At 40.9% G+C, this 18,143-nt stretch overlaps 1 protein-coding gene across 10 annotated transcripts in view; it reads left to right on the forward strand.

Annotated features, from left to right (window-relative positions):
• Positions 1-1,794: 1,794 nt before the first annotated feature.
• GTDC1 (glycosyltransferase like domain containing 1) overlaps positions 1,795-18,143 on the forward strand; it is a 172,534-nt gene continuing 156,185 nt past the window's right edge. For 6 of the 10 annotated variants that reach the window (XM_039554864.1, XM_039554862.1, XM_039554866.1 and 3 more), the window contains exons 1-2: positions 1,795-1,887; positions 11,245-11,362. The gene's annotated coding sequence lies outside the window, so the exon portion shown is untranslated. The other 4 variants (XM_039554863.1, XM_010407171.4, XM_019290519.2 and 1 more) reach the window with 4 other exon arrangements.

Below are 18,143 nucleotides of genomic sequence, written 5' to 3' on the forward strand. Positions count from 1 at the left end.
GTTACAATATCTGTCCACAGATTACTGGCCAATTAGAACATGGGATTAGGGCTGCGGGACCCCAAAAGAGTATGGCCAAAGTCTTTCTGCTTGGGTGCCTCAAGTGTAGTTTCAATGGGAACTGTATATACACGGTTCTTTTCCTCAAAAAAAAGGGAAAAAAAAGTTCAAGCCTAAATTGCCTGCTTACAAATGAGCACTTCTACACTTGGAAAATAAATGCCTTCACTTCCTTGCCTCAATTTTTCTATCCATAAATTGGGGATGAAACATCCTGCTTGTCTGTGTTCCAGCACATGCCAGGGGCAAATTATTCAGCTGGACTGGAGGCCTCCTCATCTGTCACCCTGTCTGAAAGACACAACCTTATAAAATTATTTATAATGTGCATGATAAATATTAAAAGATTTTCGGGTCTTACCACTTCTGCCTAGGTAAAACCCATGAAGAACTGTGCTTTGTGATGTTTTCACGTTTCCATAACTTGGCAGGGTCAGGAATTTAGAGGTGCAGGACAGTGGAAAGCTATTGGAAAACAACTTTCCTAGGATTTTTGAACCTAAAAACTTGTGAAACAAAACACTGCATTATCCTAAGGGTATTTCTCATGCAAATCAGCCTTCTCGTCACTCTTTCACAATCACTGATTAGCCAGAGTAGGAAGAAAAATACATAATCCTCAAGTTACTGGTGTTGATGCTTCTCACAGCTGTACTCTTTGGAAATTCTGCTTCGTCACTCCATTAGGTGTTACTCATCTTGACTTCCTATTAAAAAGAAAAAAAAAAGTTTCTGTCTACATACCAGAGATAACACCACGCTAAACTGAGTCAGTGTGACAAAACACTTCTCCCCTAAAATAGTTTTGCTGGAAGCTTTGTTACTCGCTGTGGTGAAAAAGAGGGTTGATACACCTGCCTGTAACAATTACACCTTCAAAGGAGGCCACGAAGGAGTTGATCGGGGGATGGAGCACCTCTCCAGCAAGATAAGGCTGAGAGAACCGGGGTTCTTCGGCCTGAAAAAGAGAAGGCTTTGAGGTAGTTTTCGTTGTGACCTTCCAGCGTCTGAAGGGAACTTACAGGAAAAATGTGACAAGATAACTTACAAGACCATGTCATGACAGGATAAGGGGGGATGGGTTCAAATTCAAAGAGAGCAGGTTTAGATTCGATATTAGGAAAAAATTCTTTACTGGGAAGGTGGTGAGGAACTGGAACAAGTTGCCCAGGGAAGTTGTGTCTGCCCCATCCCTAGAAGTGGTCAAGGCCGGGCTAGATGGTGCTTGAAGCAACCTGGTCTGGTGGAAGGTGTTCCTGGCCATGGCAGGGGTTGGACCGAGGTGGTCCTTAAGGTCCCTCCCAACACAAACCATTTTACGAATCTATTGTAATGATTCTATGATAACACCTGCTCAGCCTCTCTCAGGAGCTGCACCACCTGAAAAAGCTTGAGATAGGGAAAAAAACACACACCTCCTAATCATATCTAACTGGCAACAGCCCTGATTGTCACTCCTTTCAGCTGCTTCTCACAGAAAACCATCTTCTTTCTAATTGCTTTTATTTAGCCCACCTGGTGCACAACTCCTTGTTATATATTCTTCCCACCCCTCCCTACTCCCAAAACTCTTGCAAAGGGGCTCATTGCTTTCTTCGCACGGTCTGGTTCCCGCCCCATCACTTCGCTCGGGGTTCCTTCTCCCCGTGCCCCGCGGCGGCAGCCGGGCTGTCCCTGGCGGAGCCCCCGGGGCCCGTCCCGCTGTCCCCGCGGGCAGGGAGGGTCCCCGGGCGGCGGGGCGGAAGGGGGGGCCGGCGCTGAGCTGAGGGAGGGGCCGGGACGCCGGCGCGTCGGTGCCGACGGTCTCCAGGAGGGAGTGAGGAGGAGGTGAGCGCCCTCGGGGTGGGGTGAGGAGCGGGGCCGCCCGCGCCAGCCGGGAGGGAGGGAAGGGTCAGCGGGGCGGGCACTCGGCGGCAGGACCGCGGCGGAGAGGGGGCTCCGGGCGAGCTCCGCCGCGCTGGGCGAGGCGAGTCAGAGGAGCGGCTCCGGCCCGCCGCGGCTCCCGGCACCTGCGGGCCGCGCCGAGCACGGGCCCGCGGCTGGGCGGGGAACCCGGCCGCCGTGCCCCGAGCGCCGCGGGCGGGCAGGGGCGCTCCCCGGGGAGCCGCGGTGCCGCCTCCCGCCGCTCTAACATGGCTGCCGGCGGGGCGGGAGCGCGGGCAGCGGCTGCGGCGGCTCCGGCCTCTTCCCGGGGCCGGGCGGGGAGCGCGGCCTGGCCGGGCCTGGGCCGCGGGGGAACCGCGCCGCAGCCGCCGCCGGGGCCCGCGCGTTCGGAGTGCTCGTGGGGAGGGTGTTTCTTACAGACGCTCTTCTTTTGCTCCTCTGCTTTGACATACGAGGTGTGCAGGGCAGGGGCTGCTTTTTGTGAGCAGTTAAAGGGAGCGGCGAACTCCGAACCCGGGTTGATTTCACGTATCAAAATTAAAATGTTTATACGTATAAGCACTTCTGCTGGTGAAGGAGTCTGGAAAAATTGCACCCTTAGTTTTGGCATTCCATCAAGCTTTATAGAAGAAGAAAAACAAAACCATAAAAAATACTACTTTTACAAAATGTGTATATTTTAGGATATCGGTTTTATTATTTTAAGCTAAGAATGCCGTGGAACAGAACACTTTGCAGCAGAGGAGCTGCTTAAATCTACTTTGTAAACATATCCCAACTTTAGGAAAGTGTGTCTGGGATGAATGGGACTTGGCAGGTCTGCACAAATCTTTTAACACATGACTGTGGTGACTGGAGTAGCAGACTGGAGGAGAGAAACCTTTTAAAGGTGCAAAAGCATATGCTTTCTTTTTTTAAAGAAGTGTAGAAAAGAGTTTGAAGCTTAATTTATGGTTCAGAGTTGAGCCCAATAGTCAGGTAGCAGATTTTAGTGTGGGTTATAACAATGGCTTAGCATAATTCAATAGAGCTATTTTATTGGACTCTATTAACCTGGTTAACCTTAAATCTTAACCATGACAGGGTTTTTATGTAAAGAGCCTCTATACAAAGTACAATTTTGAATTTTAATTGAGGCTTTCAAGGCCTAATGTAGAGTGTATTCCTGCCTCATCCTTTTTTCCCCTTCTTGAAAGTCCAGGTGTATTGTAGTCAGTTCAAATGCTGTGAATCCAGGTTGCACAAATCAATTAAGGGCATGTTGGATTTTAAATCAGTGCTTTTATTTGGGGTTTGTAAGTATGTAAGGAAGTGAAGGTTATTCTCAACATAGTATAAACACCTTGGTGTTTACAAATGTAGCAATATACAAGTATGCTTTGTAATTGACTTGTTTGCAAACTTTCTGGTCAGTTTCCCCGTTTAATGATAGGAACCTAGGGAGAGCACTCTGCTCAGCTCAGGGTGTCGGTACTTTACAAACGGAGCACTAACTTCCTCCCTCAGCTGATAAAATGCACAGTTTGATTTCTGGTACACCTGAATTTCAGTCTCCTGGGATTTGCCCTGAGTTACACACCTGTTAATTAACCCTTATGGATCCCTTGCCTGCATTAGGATCGATACCAAGTGCAACAGGTGCTGTTGGAAAAGTGGTGCCTTGTAGCTTGCAAAGTGCCTGTGTTACAGCTGAAACCTGTCGCTTTTGCTGCTAAGTCACTCAGATGCCAGTGTAAAAGTTATACAACTTCCTTAACATTGTTTTAAAACCAGAGATATAGACATATTTTAAAGACCTAGCTGGCTGGAGGCCCACTTTGGAGTGGCCGGTAAAAGCAATAAACTATCCTCAAACATTTTGCTCAATAAAATTTGAGAATATGAAAACAAAAAGTTCCTGGTTTAGCTTTTTACAAATGTTTTCTATGCCCTGTGACTGCAAAGTGCTCTAAGCCCATAGCTCAGAGCCACATGCCTTGAGCATTTTAGGCCTCTGTCCCAATTTCCAGAATTGTCTTTGTTCCTTTCTGTTTTGATCAGAGCAGTGAAGGTTTGTGGTCTCTGACCAATGTCCTGCACTGGTGAAAGTGTTTAAATAGATGATTTTTATCATCAAAGCAGCACTTTTTTAGTGTACTTTCCTTTGCTTGGGGTTCTTGGAATCAGCTGCTTGTGCAAAACCTGAATGGCTGTTGGAAGCTGTAATAATGCCAAGCACTTCCTGACATAGAGAAGGCCAGGAGTTCTAGAGCCATCTGCTGTATTTAAATTCCTTACTGTCTGTAAGCTGGGATCTAACTTACAGAAGAGAAGTGAAGTATATATGCATCTCATTGTTTGGCTTCACAAGATCAGAATATGTTTGTCCAAAACAATCCCATGAAGTCCAGGCTGGGAGAGCCATGGTGGTAAAGCGTCTCTCCTACAGCTGTTGAGCAAATATTTGATCTGGAATATTGTCTTGAATTATCTCTTCCGGTTGCAATGAGGAAGTCTTGTCCATAGACTTGATATGTTACCTGGTTAAATGAATGTGGTAACTGCTGTTTCTATAAAAATTGGGTTGGTATATGTAACACATACATTCCTGCATGAACAGAACTGTGTTCTGTTGTAGGGAAACACACTGAAAATATATTTTAAGGTTTGATTTTTAGTGGTATATGTGTTATTCTTAGTTATAGTAGTGGTAAATGTTCAAGGCCAGGCTGGATAGGGCTTGGAACAACCTGGTGTAGTGGAAGGTGTCCCTGCCCATGACAGGGAGTTGGAATGAGATGATCTTTAAGTTTTCTTCCAACCCGAACTGTTGAATGATTCTATTCTGTAATGCTGGTATAAATAACTACATCTTAGTGTTGACTGTTCTACTGCTTGAGATAGGAGCTGTTGTGTAGTGGGAGTAGTAACAAAAGCAAAGCAAATGATTTGCTGACTTGAACAGAGTGAGTCTCTCATTGTTTGGAATTGCTTGTATAACTCACTATTATGTTTAATTTTAAAAAATTGCAGAAGTGAAGGGTAAACTCTAAATATATACTCAAGGCTGTTAGGAACTCATGCAGCATGCATTTCAGAAAGGAAAAAAAGCTGGCTACCATGTTGGTTTTCTTTGCCATTTGTATGTGAGAAATGTTCTCTCCCGAGTTTGTAAAGCAGGAAGATCACTTTAATCTTTGGTGGCAGAATTGTTAACGAGGGGCTGTGGAGAGCCAGCCTTGGGCTGCCCCCAGCCATCCGTAAGTGGAGCAGTTATTGGTGGGGAAGCGGGGCCTGAGTGCTGCAAGGACACAGAACCTGGTGTGAATTTCACTTCTCCATGGATTTATATCAAAGGATGTCTTAAACGTACACCTTAGCTGGCCATATTGCTGCATGTCAGATGTGAAAGTAAAAATAAACGTGTGAAGCACCAGGCAGAGTAGGAAATGTAAATCTGAAAACCATGTCTTCAGTCTATTATTGTAAATCCTGGACCCCATCTATAGGAATTCATGGGAGCATATATATGTTTTATTTTTGATCAGCAATATTTCCTGTAGGCAAGAAATCAAAGATCTTTTCAAGTTATAAACGACAATAAGTAGGGAAGCCAGGATTTCAGATTGCTGGTATTTTGGGTACGAGTAGCTCTTTGATGTCCAAATGAGAACGGGAGGAATGTCTAAAATTAACAGTGAAGTATGTAACATTAATGATGAAATGCAGAAGTTGGAGGAAAACAGGCAAGGCCAGGCACAAAGTGTGGTTTGGTTCCCCCCCCCAATAATTATTTTTTTAGGGTCAAAACATAGAACACAAGCAGTTGTGATACATAAATCCCGAAGTAAGTCAATCTTGTATAAGCAACTTTGATTTAAATATCTGTGTGTGTATTACATATTGCATATAATCAAATGTGCAAAATTTATTACATATGTAATTTGCTGAATTGTGAAAAAATTAATGTTAGGGTGCTCAAAAAAAGGGGGAATTTAGTTAGTTTTGCATCTGAAAACATCTGTATGTATTGTGGCTCTACAACAGTGTGACCAGTGTGGCTTCATGTGCTGTTTTCCAGTTTTGTTCCAAAATTATTTTTGGGCAGTCAGTGCCTGCTTGTGCGGCAGGTTGTCTGTGTTACTGATACTCAATATTACAAGTATGAAATTGCCCTAAATGTCATGGGAATGTTTTCTTCTTGGAGGTGCAACCGTGGTTCTTAAGAAGGTCACTTTGGCCATGCCTCTGGCAACAGAAAATGTGTGGTGGTCATGGTCTTGATGGATAAAACACCATCCAGAGTGCAAGATTTCTTTCACAGTCATTTTTAGAAGCTGTCATTGAGATAAAAACACACCCTTCGAGTTCACGCCTAAGTAATTGGATGCAGATTTAATATGATTCAGTGTTTTATTCCTTCTTGGGATGGAATCCATGTCCCATGTTGGGCATGACTCACCCTGGCAGGATTCAGTGGTCAAGCATGTTGGAATGAAGGCTGAGGACTTTGCTGTTGCCAGGCCTTATTTTCCTCAAGAACTAAGAATTTTGGTTAATCCTCCTAAAGCCGAATAAAATGTACATATTAGAAACAGACCTGTTGTAAAGCCATTGTATGGAAGAACTTCCAGAATATCATAAACCTCTGTGCATACATGCAAAAGGAAATGTTTGGGAGTGCTTAAAACTCAGAATGGATGATTAGCCAGAGCAGTGGTGGTGTGACTTAGCTCCATTTCCAGACCACCTCTTAGAAAAATATCCCCTTTTTCCTGTTCTTTCCAATCAGTTTTGGGGGAGGGAAAAAAAGCTAACCTCAGAGTTGTGTGTTAATAACTTTATTGTGGAGTATGTGCCTGTATAAATCTTGACTCTGTTTTATTGGTGTTATTTACCAGGTGACACCTTTGTAAATAAAATAGAAATAAAATCCCTGTTGCATTGTGAAAATAAGGTGTTTTTATAAGTATCTTGCGCAGTATATATAATTAAACAAGTGATTTTTCAGAAGCACCATAATTCCCATAATTTTAAAACAAAAATCTTAATTTAAGTACAGCCCCTCATTTCATCTGAATCATATTTCCTATGTGTCTTTCTCCTTTAATATTTACTTTGCATACAAATATGCCAGAAAACAAAAATTCAACAAGTAATTGAACATATTGCATCTTTTATGTTCTGGTTCTTTTCAAGGTTTACATAAGGAATATGCTGTGAGATGATTTTGCAAAATAAGAAAGCCATAAAAATCCTGTGAAATTCTGTGTTTTGTGATTTCCCAGTTGAAAGTTTTCCCTGTCTGAGTGCAGGATTGCAGTTTAATACAGCAAATTTTGGAGTAAAACTTCTGTTTGGTCTGAGTTGAAGTTCTCCAAATAAACAATAACATCAGCTTGTTGACTTTACAGAATAATTTCTTGTCCTGATCTTGCTTTAAGAAAACTTTAATGAGAAATATGCTCTTGTTGTTGTTAAGTCAGTTTTCTTCTTGTTGTGTGATTTAAATGTAAAGGCAAGATTTATGGAAATGACTGCAGGGTGGTGCTGGCCTAATTAGTCATTATTTCTGGCAAGGCATAAAAAATGGCTGTTCTTGTGCCTAAAACTAATAGTGTACTTTGTATTTAATCTGTAGGTCTTTTGTAAAACAAATGGTTGTGCTAAAAACTGCAAAACACACACATTTAAAGTTCATATGCTATTATTTTGCATGCTGTTTTGGCATGTGATTTAAATTTTTCATTGATAGTTAAATTTACTATTATGCATATTTGAAATGTATATATCCTCTAAAAACCAGGAGAAGTAGCTGAGCTGGAATTTGTGGTAGAAATTTTTGAATTGAGTATGGCTTTTCTACCAGTGTCTATTCAAGGATTAAACACAAAGCACTGCAGTGCTTTATAAGAGTACTAATACCTATTACAAGTTTTTTTTTTGCGAAGAGTTTTAGGATTATCCGTGTGATATGTTCACCATTGGGCTGAGGGGTGTCTTTTAGGGCTTTCTTTTTGTAGGCCTTGTTGCGATAAATTACCAGTAATTGGTATTTCACCCAGAAGTGACCCAGGTGACTTAGGAATTCCACCACCTTCAGCATGTGGAATGTCTGTCCTAATCAGGCTTAAGAGAGGGGGGGCATTAACACAGTAATGATTGAAACCTGCCTTCTAAAGGAAAATATTCAGCAGGGCATGTGACACGAATGCTCCTCTGTGCCTTTGCCCTCTCCTTGTCCAGCCACAGCTTTTGGACAACCTTAGTGACCACGGGATGTTGCTGAAGCACAAGGCTGCTCTTGCAGTTCTTCTCTGTGAATCCATTTTGTGATTAAACTTTTAAAAGTCACAGCCCCCAACATGCAACTGCAGTTTCATGGTAGCTCTGACATTATTTTACTATTCACGCTGTGAGTTTCATTCTATAGTAAAATGAATATTATATTGGCCTTTTAAGTTGGTTGTCAGTGGAGAATAGGCAAGCTACACTTAGAGCATCTGTATGCAATCTTGGCGACAAGTAGGACCCTCTGGAAAGCTGTTACTGTTGGGGCAGAACTAATCATTCCATGTGAAATTATATAAGGAGAATTAGCTCTGACTCTACCTCATTTCCTTTCATACTGCTGTGAAAATAAGCTTAGGAACGTCAAACCTTCCCTCCTTATTTCTCTAAGTACTTTGTTAAATAGTTCTTTTTATTAAGGCTTGTTTATTGGAGGTGCTAGCAGAGAAAATATAACTGTCTGTATTTCTAGGTGCTAATGGGATGTGCATCCTTGCCCGATTTGGCAGTTGTGATTTCCTTCCCAGAACTGGATTCCTGGGATCAGTTGCTGTTGCCTTCTCTGTACCTTGACTTTATTTCCCTGGCAGATCGTTCTGAGTATTCCACATTTAAGGTAGCATGCTTCATGTGAGAGAAAATTGTCAATCACAGCCTGCCTGTGCTATTTAGAAAAGAGAGATATCAAAAGCCTGCTTGGAGCTCTAAGGAGCAGTCAGGTCACCTGCTGAGTTGCCTGGCAGGAGCCTAAACTCGTGCAGCCTTTAAGTTTAGGAAAGAAAACAGGGATCTCTGGAGGTCATTGCTCTGTGCTGAGGCCCTGTACTGTATGTGTGAGCATGTAGTTCAGTGTCAAGCCAGAGAGAGATGTACAGGCCATTCCTGACATGTTCTTCTTACTAGGTCTTAAAAACAATCAGTGGAGATTTGTGTAACCCCTCCATAACCTAATCCCTTGTTTAGCTATCCCTAGAGGTAACATATTTCCTCTAATACTATTCTAATTTTTTTCCTAACCTGTTAAGCTTCTTGGGTTGTTTTTTTTTATTTTTTTCCTGCTGTGGATATCGCAGTAGTGGGGCGTGATTCTTGTAACTGCTGTTAACCTGTTTTGAAGTATGTCTCCTCTTTCTTACCTTTTTTCTTTTTTTTTTACTTGCTGTGTAACTCCAGATTGCTTAGGTTTTCTTCTGAGCTCTTGTTTCCCGTATCTGTATTGAGACCTGAACATAGTCTACAACCTTAGTATCAGTGATGTACAGAATGAATCTTACCATCTTTTGTATATGATGCTCCTATCATTATTATTATAAATTGGATTTTTTAAATTTGGGTGTTCAGTATTAAAACTCCAGTTTCAGTTCTGTTGTTAATCCCTTAGTCCCACTTTTCTCAATTCTAACTCTGTGTCCCAGAATGCTTGCAGCATTTCCCAGGTAACTACCAAATTTTGCAACTGTATTGTTCATCATCCAAGTAATAAATGAAAACATTAAATAATCCTGCACTGAAAATGCCAAGAGGAAGAAGCGTATTATATTCAGAGTCCTGCAACCTGTTCCTTGTTGCAGACCCAGCCTTTAGAGCTGGAGTCACAAAACAGCTGGGTTGTGCTCTGATTCTCTCATTGTCTTTGGGGCCATTGCTGGTCTTGGTTCTTTCTGTCTGTGCCAGTCTTGCACTGCAAAGCCTGAAACTGGCCAAATTAGATCTGACATCTTGTAGCTATAGGTGTTTAGGGAGGGAATTTTTAATGAGTTAAAAGAAAAAAGCTTGGAGAATGTTTTTGTGGATCTGCACTCCTGGGTCAGTGATAACTTTTACACACCCCTCAGAGAAACTGAGTTATCTTTAATTATACTTCTGTGTCTGACCCATGAATGGTCATTCTTCATGGCTGCTAGGTCAACACTTTTAAGAAAAGACTTTGATCAGTCAGGTCTGATTTGAAGTGTTATTTTGTGAAACATGTAGAGAAGGGAGGAGGGGAAGAAATGCTCTCTGCTTCAAAAACCTTTTCTTTATTGATACTTGCTTGGAACATAATCTGTAGATGCGTTTCTTGTATGTTGGTGTTTTACTACACCTGATGTGATCAGAAACACTTAGCCTCTGCCTTTTGGTGTTTCCAGAACCAAAGCAACTAAGAGATGCTGACAGAGTTGGGAAGTCACAAGGACTGTGGCTTACAGTTAAGGCAGATGTGATTGCAACATCTGTGCCTAGGAAAGCTGCAGTCTGATCTGCCTTCTGTCTTCAGGATTTCTGGGATTCCAGAAGCAGAAGTGGTGTAGATAAGACATGTCCTCTGAGGTTTTGAAAGGCTTCTGCTCAGATTGTAAAGCTCCTCCTTATTAGGCCCACAGGAAACACATCTCCTCTAGTGCAGCCAAATTGGTATCATTGTTAAGTACTTCTCCTCGGGCTCTCTGGTGGTAACTCTGCTCTGTGGTGGGGTTATTTGGGATGAAGAGCCTCTCTGGCTGCTCTGTGTATTGACTAGCTGAGTGTATTACTGGCATGTAACTGTGCATGGTAATTTCTGACTTGGAAGCTGTGATGTGATCCAAAGAACAGTTTATAGAGGGTTTTCCACCTTTTTCCTTAAATTGGACTCTGTAGGCCTAAAATTTGGGACTTCTAACCTGAAATCTTCATTAGAACACAATCTAGCAAATAGGAAGAAAAACCCCAAAGCCTTGGCATCAGACAAATGAAAATTCATTTTCTTTAATGACTCTCCCCTTTGCCAGCTGTGTTCTTGGAAAATGGGTCTTTGCACTTGGTTTGTTTTCAGTGCAGCAACTGTGTTGGTTTCTGGGTGGCATAAAATCGTGCGTATTCCTCTCTGGGTTATGAAGGAAGCCCTGCCCTTTCCCTCATCTCTGCACAGCAGTTGTGGGGCTGCTCCTGACCTCGGGACTGTTCTTACATTGGGGCTTCCTGCTCACTGTGCTTCTCCTCTGCTGTTGAGTCCTGCTCTGAAGGCTGTGCCAGGTGAGATGTGCTTGCTGTTCTTTCCCCTTTCAGGTGAGCTCCTCTGGCCTGATGTGCAGATGGTGGGAAGAGAGAAGCCAGTGGCCTTCCTTTGTTCCCCCTGTACCTTTGAAAGGACTTCACTCAGTGCAGTGCATGGCAGGTGAAGCAGGTATGATCTGTGGGAGTTCAGCAGCAAACACTTCAGAAAAGCAAAGATACACTGCTCTAAGTTCACAAATCTGTCCTGCAGGAGAAACTGTAAGTAAGACATTAAAAAAGTAATTGGATGAAACACTAAGACAATGTCCACATGACCAAAGCAGGTGGTTTGCATAATTTCTTTCATGCATAGTTTTTATGTTGCTGTCATCATAATACAGGACAAATGAATATGCTTTTCTCTCAGTGATGTTTAAAATTTGATTACCTGCATATTGATGATGTTCAGTGCTTAGAAATATTTGAAGAGTTTTGTTCTTCACTAGATTGTACATAGAGTAATTTTGGAAGTTGAACAGTATATTTCACTGCAGATTATCCTAAAGTAAGTTCTTAATAGTCTGGATGTATTAATATTCATTTTTAGAGTTTACATTGTTAAATGTTAGCTATTAAATTCTGTTCAAGATGTAAACTAATCTGTTTTCTAGCATCAATAATGCAAGTCTGAAATTCTCAGTTTCATTTTAAGGTAGGGCTTTTTATTTGTACGTAGCTGTTGAAATAAATTACCAGTACAAGAAAACATTCCCCTAATAAACGAGGGATGCCTGGAGTTGGCTCTGCTAACTGAGACAATTTAATTCATCCATCATCAGGGATGATGTTTCTTAGCAACACAAAGTATTTTCACCTGGGGCACTTTCACAAACTTTCACATTTTTCTTCAAATACAGCCTTGGTAGTGTTTTATGTGACCTGAAGTTCGTCCATCTGTCCTGAAGCTCCCAATACTTTGCCATTCTCTCCAGTGATCAAATGATCCGATATATGGGGTTTTTTTCAGCTTAATAATACACAAGTTGACTGAGAATCATTTTGTGTGTCAGGTTTTTCCAAAGGGTTCTGGGAAATTGTGTTGCTCTGTATAGCAAGGCTAAAAGTTATTGAAAATGTGTTACAGTTTCATAATAAAACAGATCCAAAAATTATTGGCTGGAGAGGACTAAATGTTTTCTGATAGTCATAGCCTCAAGGGGGATACTTGGATCATTTGTAATAAAGGGGTATTTTTGATATCTTTTGGTGAATTGACTAGTATTCTGTTTAGATCATTATTTATGAAAAAAACTGGCTTGGTACACAATGTTACATTATCAGATTGTTTGGGTGTAAGAATTGCCTTAATGTATTGCCAGAATTTTCCATGTTTATTCTTTTCATGTGCTGAATGAATTTAGAAGAAGCTGTTGATCCATTAAAAACTACCTTTACTTCTTGCTCTCCATTTTTTCAACATGTGTGGGGATGATTTGATCAGTGTAATTACCACCTGGGGAGACTTGGCTTGCTCAAGAAACCCCTTCAGGTATGTAACAGGTGTTATTCAGTATGGAGAGCACATCTTCCAAGTGCAATGTGTTATTTTGCTTTGAGAAATAATGTATCTTGATTTTTTGGTAAACTGCTCAGAGAACTTCTGTTATGTGAAGAAGTGGCGAAGCCTTTGCTTCTGTCTTGCTTTGAGAGGAAAGGTTTTAGTGATTCTTCTTTGTGAGCAGTGCACAGTGATAAGTGTTTGGAAAATGTTGTGATGAGGTAATTATTACTCAGTTTATTTCACAAAGAAGGTGTACAGAAACCCTTTTAAATCATGGGAGAAGAAATTACAGGAACATTGGTTTGATTCTTCCTCATAGGTAGAAAAGTGCTGTTGTAGCTCATGTCATCTTAGCTTTAATTTACTGAGTTTTCATGTAAGCACATAAAGTCTTTGTACACATATGCAAGAAAATTAATGGGACACTTAATTGTATGTCCAAGTTGGGACATCTTGTCTGAGCTGATCTTATTGCAGTGTAGGTGTTTCATGCCTTTGTGTTACTGTCCAGCATCTTGCCAAGATCTCCAGGTGTTCCCTGAAGTCCTTTGAAGAATCACCTAAGTTGGAAGCTTTTTTGTTATCCCACAGAAAACAGTATCTGAAAAAAAGGAGAGAAAATCTTTGGCTAACCAAGCCTTTAAGTCTCAAGTCTTTGAAAACAGCAGCAGTCACTTGTCTCTGATGTGGCCTTACCTGTAAGTTGGAGCTGTGGCACCTTGCAGGAAGGTCAGAGCTCTGTTTGCTCCTGCAAGGCTTTGTTGCATGTGGTGACAGACTACCTACATTTCTACCTCTGCTTTAACATCCTGGGATCATCTGGGAAGCTCCAGAATCAGTTGTAGGCTCTCTTTGCCCTTTCAGGTTCTGTTTAAAAAATTCCTTGTCATGGTGGCTCCTCGAGGTGCCTGCACAGTCTCACGTCAGGGATATTTCCTGCAGGCTGGTGTTTGCCCTGCAATAAAATAATGTAGTCATGTTGTAGACCTGTATTTGCATCTTGGTGCAGTCAGTAAAGACTGACATGAAGGCTGGTAATTCATCTTTCAGAAAGTCAACTTTAGAAGATTAAGTATTGAAATTGCTCCATGACTGAGACTGTTGTAAACCCCGTGTCTCAGTTTACAAAGTGAACGAAGACTGCCACAGGCAGGTGAGCACAACCTGTTTCTTGTGAAACCAAGCCTCCCAAATACTCTCCAGAAATGAGTCCAAGAACAGTTTAATTTTGAGGAAAGTTCTGCTTGGGGTAGAGAAATAAAGATTTCCATGGGATTCACAAGCAGAATACAGGTCTCTGCTGTGAAGTACTGGAAACAGTGCTGGTGATGTGTCAGTTTAGGGTGGAGAAGAGGAGAAAGGGCATCTGATCATTTAAAGTAAATTCTCTTTACTTGGGAAAATTTTTTTATATAGCAGACTGGTTACTGAGGATAGATAAATGGGAACACAGTGTCACTTGAGTGCTGTGCTAAAGGTAAATTAATTACTGAATGTTGCTTTTAAACTGTAGCTTCTCTTGCCTTGGTGAAGCAGCCACTGTGGTCCTTCTCTTATCCATGTTCTTTCTCAACTAGGGTTTTTCCCTGTATTCTAGGCAGTTTCCTATGGTTAGCTCTAAGGACATGAAGAATCGATAAAAATTGTCTTTTTGGAGGTAGTGAAAGGTCTGGAGTCAGGCTGATAAATAGAGAGGGATAACTTGTAACGAGAAACACACAGTAGTGTCAAAACTGTTGTAAATTTTCTAAAACTACTTTTCATCTTCATCCAACCATGACTCAAATAAAGAACATTCCCTTTATGGCCTGCAGCACAATACAAGTTGTACTTTGCTGGCTTTTGGTTAAAGCGATGAACATATTACTTGAATTTTAGGAAAGAGAATTTGAAAACCTACTATATTTAGGGTTTAGTCTTGAAGTTATAAGAATAACTAGTGGTTCTTGCTGTTGTTGTATCTTTCAGTTTTCATGTGCAAAGAATGATGTGATCAGAGTTGTCACTGGGAACATTTAGTTTTTCATGCAAAGTATTTTTGGGCAGTTTTTATTTGGAAGAATATGGAATGGAATAGAAAAGAATGAGCCTAAGAAATTATCATTTATGTCAAAAATATAATTCTTTGGGTGCTGTTTCTGCAGTTAGTCTCTGAAAAAGGTGAGTGTAGATCAGGTGAGCGCAAATCAGGCTAAAGTACTTCTCAAAGTGGGTGTTTGACTTTGGAATTCTCATCATTTAATGTAGTTGTCTTTTCAGATACTTGGGAATTCTATGATTTTATTCTAATTGGAATGTGGACACACTTAGGAATGAGAAGTCAGTTGTTCCCGTAACTGTGTTTGCATCTAACTCACATAATGTGAGAGTTTGCACAAAAGCAAATGATGTGATTTCATTCAGCCTCTCTAGTACCCAAAATTATTGTGTTGTCAATAAAAATCATAATTTCTCTGTTATTGAGCTTTGTTTCCAGGCAAGGAATAGTACATGGGGATGTTTTTAGGGGCATTTTTAGTTGCTATATTTTAAATCTCTGTTTTGGATGCGCATACCTCCTTAGCCGAGACTTGTTTGAAGATTTAGGGAATAGTGCTCTTCCAAGCAGGTCATCCAAGACATGGGTGTGGGAGAGGTTGAACCTCAAATGTTAGTGATGTTATTTTGATATGGTGGTGGGTTTACAAAGGAGGAGGACTTACTTCTGCTGAGACTCTTCTGTTGTACTCTGTGGTATGGCATGAAAGCCAGTCTGCCCTAAGTGTTTTATGGTGTTTCAGCCCTTAAGTAGTTCTTGGCCTCCTGGCTGAAGCTGTGTCTCTGTTTTCCAAGCATTAAATTGCATAAAAATTCAGGGGATCAAAATTTTTATATTTTCAGTTTGCTAGGTTTAAGCCTTCAATCCCAACCTCCTTTCCCCCTGTTAACCACTTTTCTACACAGACTTCTATAAGACTTGATCATATTTTTCACCATCTCTGCTTTCATCAGGTAACTGTCTCATTACTCTGATACTGGTGTCTTCTAACCCCAAATCTTTTTCCTGAAACTCCTTTTATTCTCCACTTTTTGGAGAGTTGGCAGGTATTATGTCATATTCAAAGAAAGCAATTATATTCTTGAAGTGGTCTCAAAATGTAAAAAAGATTGAGCTGTTTTTGAGCCACAAATTTTACTTAAATGGGTTTTGACTCCCCAAATAATGTACTTTTTTATTTGCCAGTGTTGCTGTTTGTAAAGACTGATACAACATCAGTCCTTTTCTGTATGTAAGGTATGTTTGAAGTAAGGGAAATGTAGTAGGCTGTTGCTAGGTCAGACCCCACCCTTGATTAAACACGGTTTTGCTGCATAAATTTAGATGATACAATATGAGTTTTGGGTCTAGACTTTATATTCCAGAAGACAGTTAACAGCCTTGAAGAGATTTTTCTTTCCATGGGACAGAGTAACTGTGGCTTGTGGTGAAACTAAGTAACACTTCCCAGTGAGCCAACTGGCACACTCTGCACCTACTTTTCCCAGTCCCTACTGTGTGGTTTAGTGATTTCTGCAGTCAGGGCAAGCTACAAGGAAACTTGTTTGATAAATTATAGTTTGTCATCAGGACAGTAGTTTGAGAATAAGAGAAGTGACTTAACATTGGATGGGTGCCTTCTGATTCAGTAAGCAGCCCCTCCATTATACATTAGTTTTGAAAAGAAGCTAATAGCGTGTGTGCATATGTACACATATATGTATATTGTAGAATGGTTTGGAAGGGACCTTAAAGACCATAGATATAAAGTACAGAACGTCCTGAAATAGGTACAACCAAATCCCAGTTATACAGACAAAAAGTGAGCATCAAAATAGTTGTGTATCCAGTGTTAATGATCTGTATTTCATATGAAAGGCTAGCCTTTTTGGGACCTTTTCTTCAGAAGTAAAGAACAGGCTGATCTGCTTCTCCCGCAGTTGGAAGGGCAGTTGGAAATTTGGTTGATCTTATTTTTTTCAGCATAACTATCACAGGGAATGATAGGGCCAGTTGCTGAGATTGCAGAGCGCTGTGCAGCCCCAGGCATCTTCCACTATGTGCGAAGACTGATTCTGGTTAATGCAAAAAAACCCAAAATGAAGTGCCTAAGTTCAGACTGAGCACTGATTCAGATCAGGAAAAATACGATCTTTCCCAGTGACTTAAAATGGGTGCATGAGGCTTATATATGACGGTTCATATAAATCAAGGCAAATGGGCATTCGATTGCACACTTATCATTGGGATTATTACTTGAATTGCTTAGCATTGTAACCTGGTAAGCATTGGCCAGTGTTGTATTTAACTGTAAAGAAAATATTAGAAAATTATAGTCTGAATTTTATTTAATTGAATATGCTGTTCTAAAGCTCTGTAACTTGGAGTTTGAGGCAGAGAGAGAGAAATGATTAAGAGCCTGCACATTCTGCATGGGGTGTGTGGGGGGTTTTTACTTTTGGTGATCTTGTTACTCAGGTATAAAGCAAGTGTTTTACTGCAATAATAATCTATTCGAGATGCTATTTTTAGGCCAATATAAATCTATTTAAAATAGCCTGTGTTAAATATGTAAATGCTTTCCTGTGGCCAAATGAATTTGTTATACAATTGTGTAACTTTAGCTTAAGTCACTTTTCAGCTTCCAGCCTCTTAATTGTTCTTTAATCTATGGAGGACAAAGAAAAATGTGACCAGTCTTATTAAACTTTTGGTTCATTTCATTATGATCAGGGAGATGATTTACAGTTTGGGTTTTGAGATGTGGACCATTATTATTTTTGTGGGCCGGCTCCCTTCCCCTTGTCTGTTCACTCCTGAGTGGGTGAAAAGGTCCAGGAGTAAGTGGAGAAAATGTCTGGACTGTGGTGTGATGCAAGTGAACAGTCCTGCATCATTCTGTGTCTGGCTGGACAGTGATTCTGCTTGGAATTATGGCCTTAACGTTATCCCTGTTGAGAGGAGCTGCAGATGTTTCAGGGTCACAAGTGAAGTTCCTCACCTGTGATTGATGTTGGTATACACAGTTAAATATATCTCATCTCCTTTATGCATAAGTAGATCTAGGAAGGCCTGGTAAGTGTGGAATTAGTGTTTATTTCCTTTTGTGTTAAATTAGACCAGTCACTATTTTGGTTCCAGGATTCTCATGCATCTTACACAGCCATTCCTGCTGCTTGTCATCCTCAGCTCTCCCTGTTTTTGCATTAGTGTGGGCTCTGTGGCACTTGATTTAACATCAGTAAAAAACTCCATCAGACCTTAGTGTTGATGGTCTCTAAACACTTAGAATATTTTTTTTGCACTTGACTGATTTTTGAGGGGGGGGGGGGGGAAATTCATGTATTTTCATTGTTAGTGGAAACTGCAGATGGGAACCTCAAAGAGGAACAC

Source organism: Corvus cornix, chromosome 7, assembly GCF_000738735.6.
Source record: "Corvus cornix cornix isolate S_Up_H32 chromosome 7, ASM73873v5, whole genome shotgun sequence".
Lineage (NCBI taxonomy): Eukaryota > Metazoa > Chordata > Aves > Passeriformes > Corvidae > Corvus > Corvus cornix.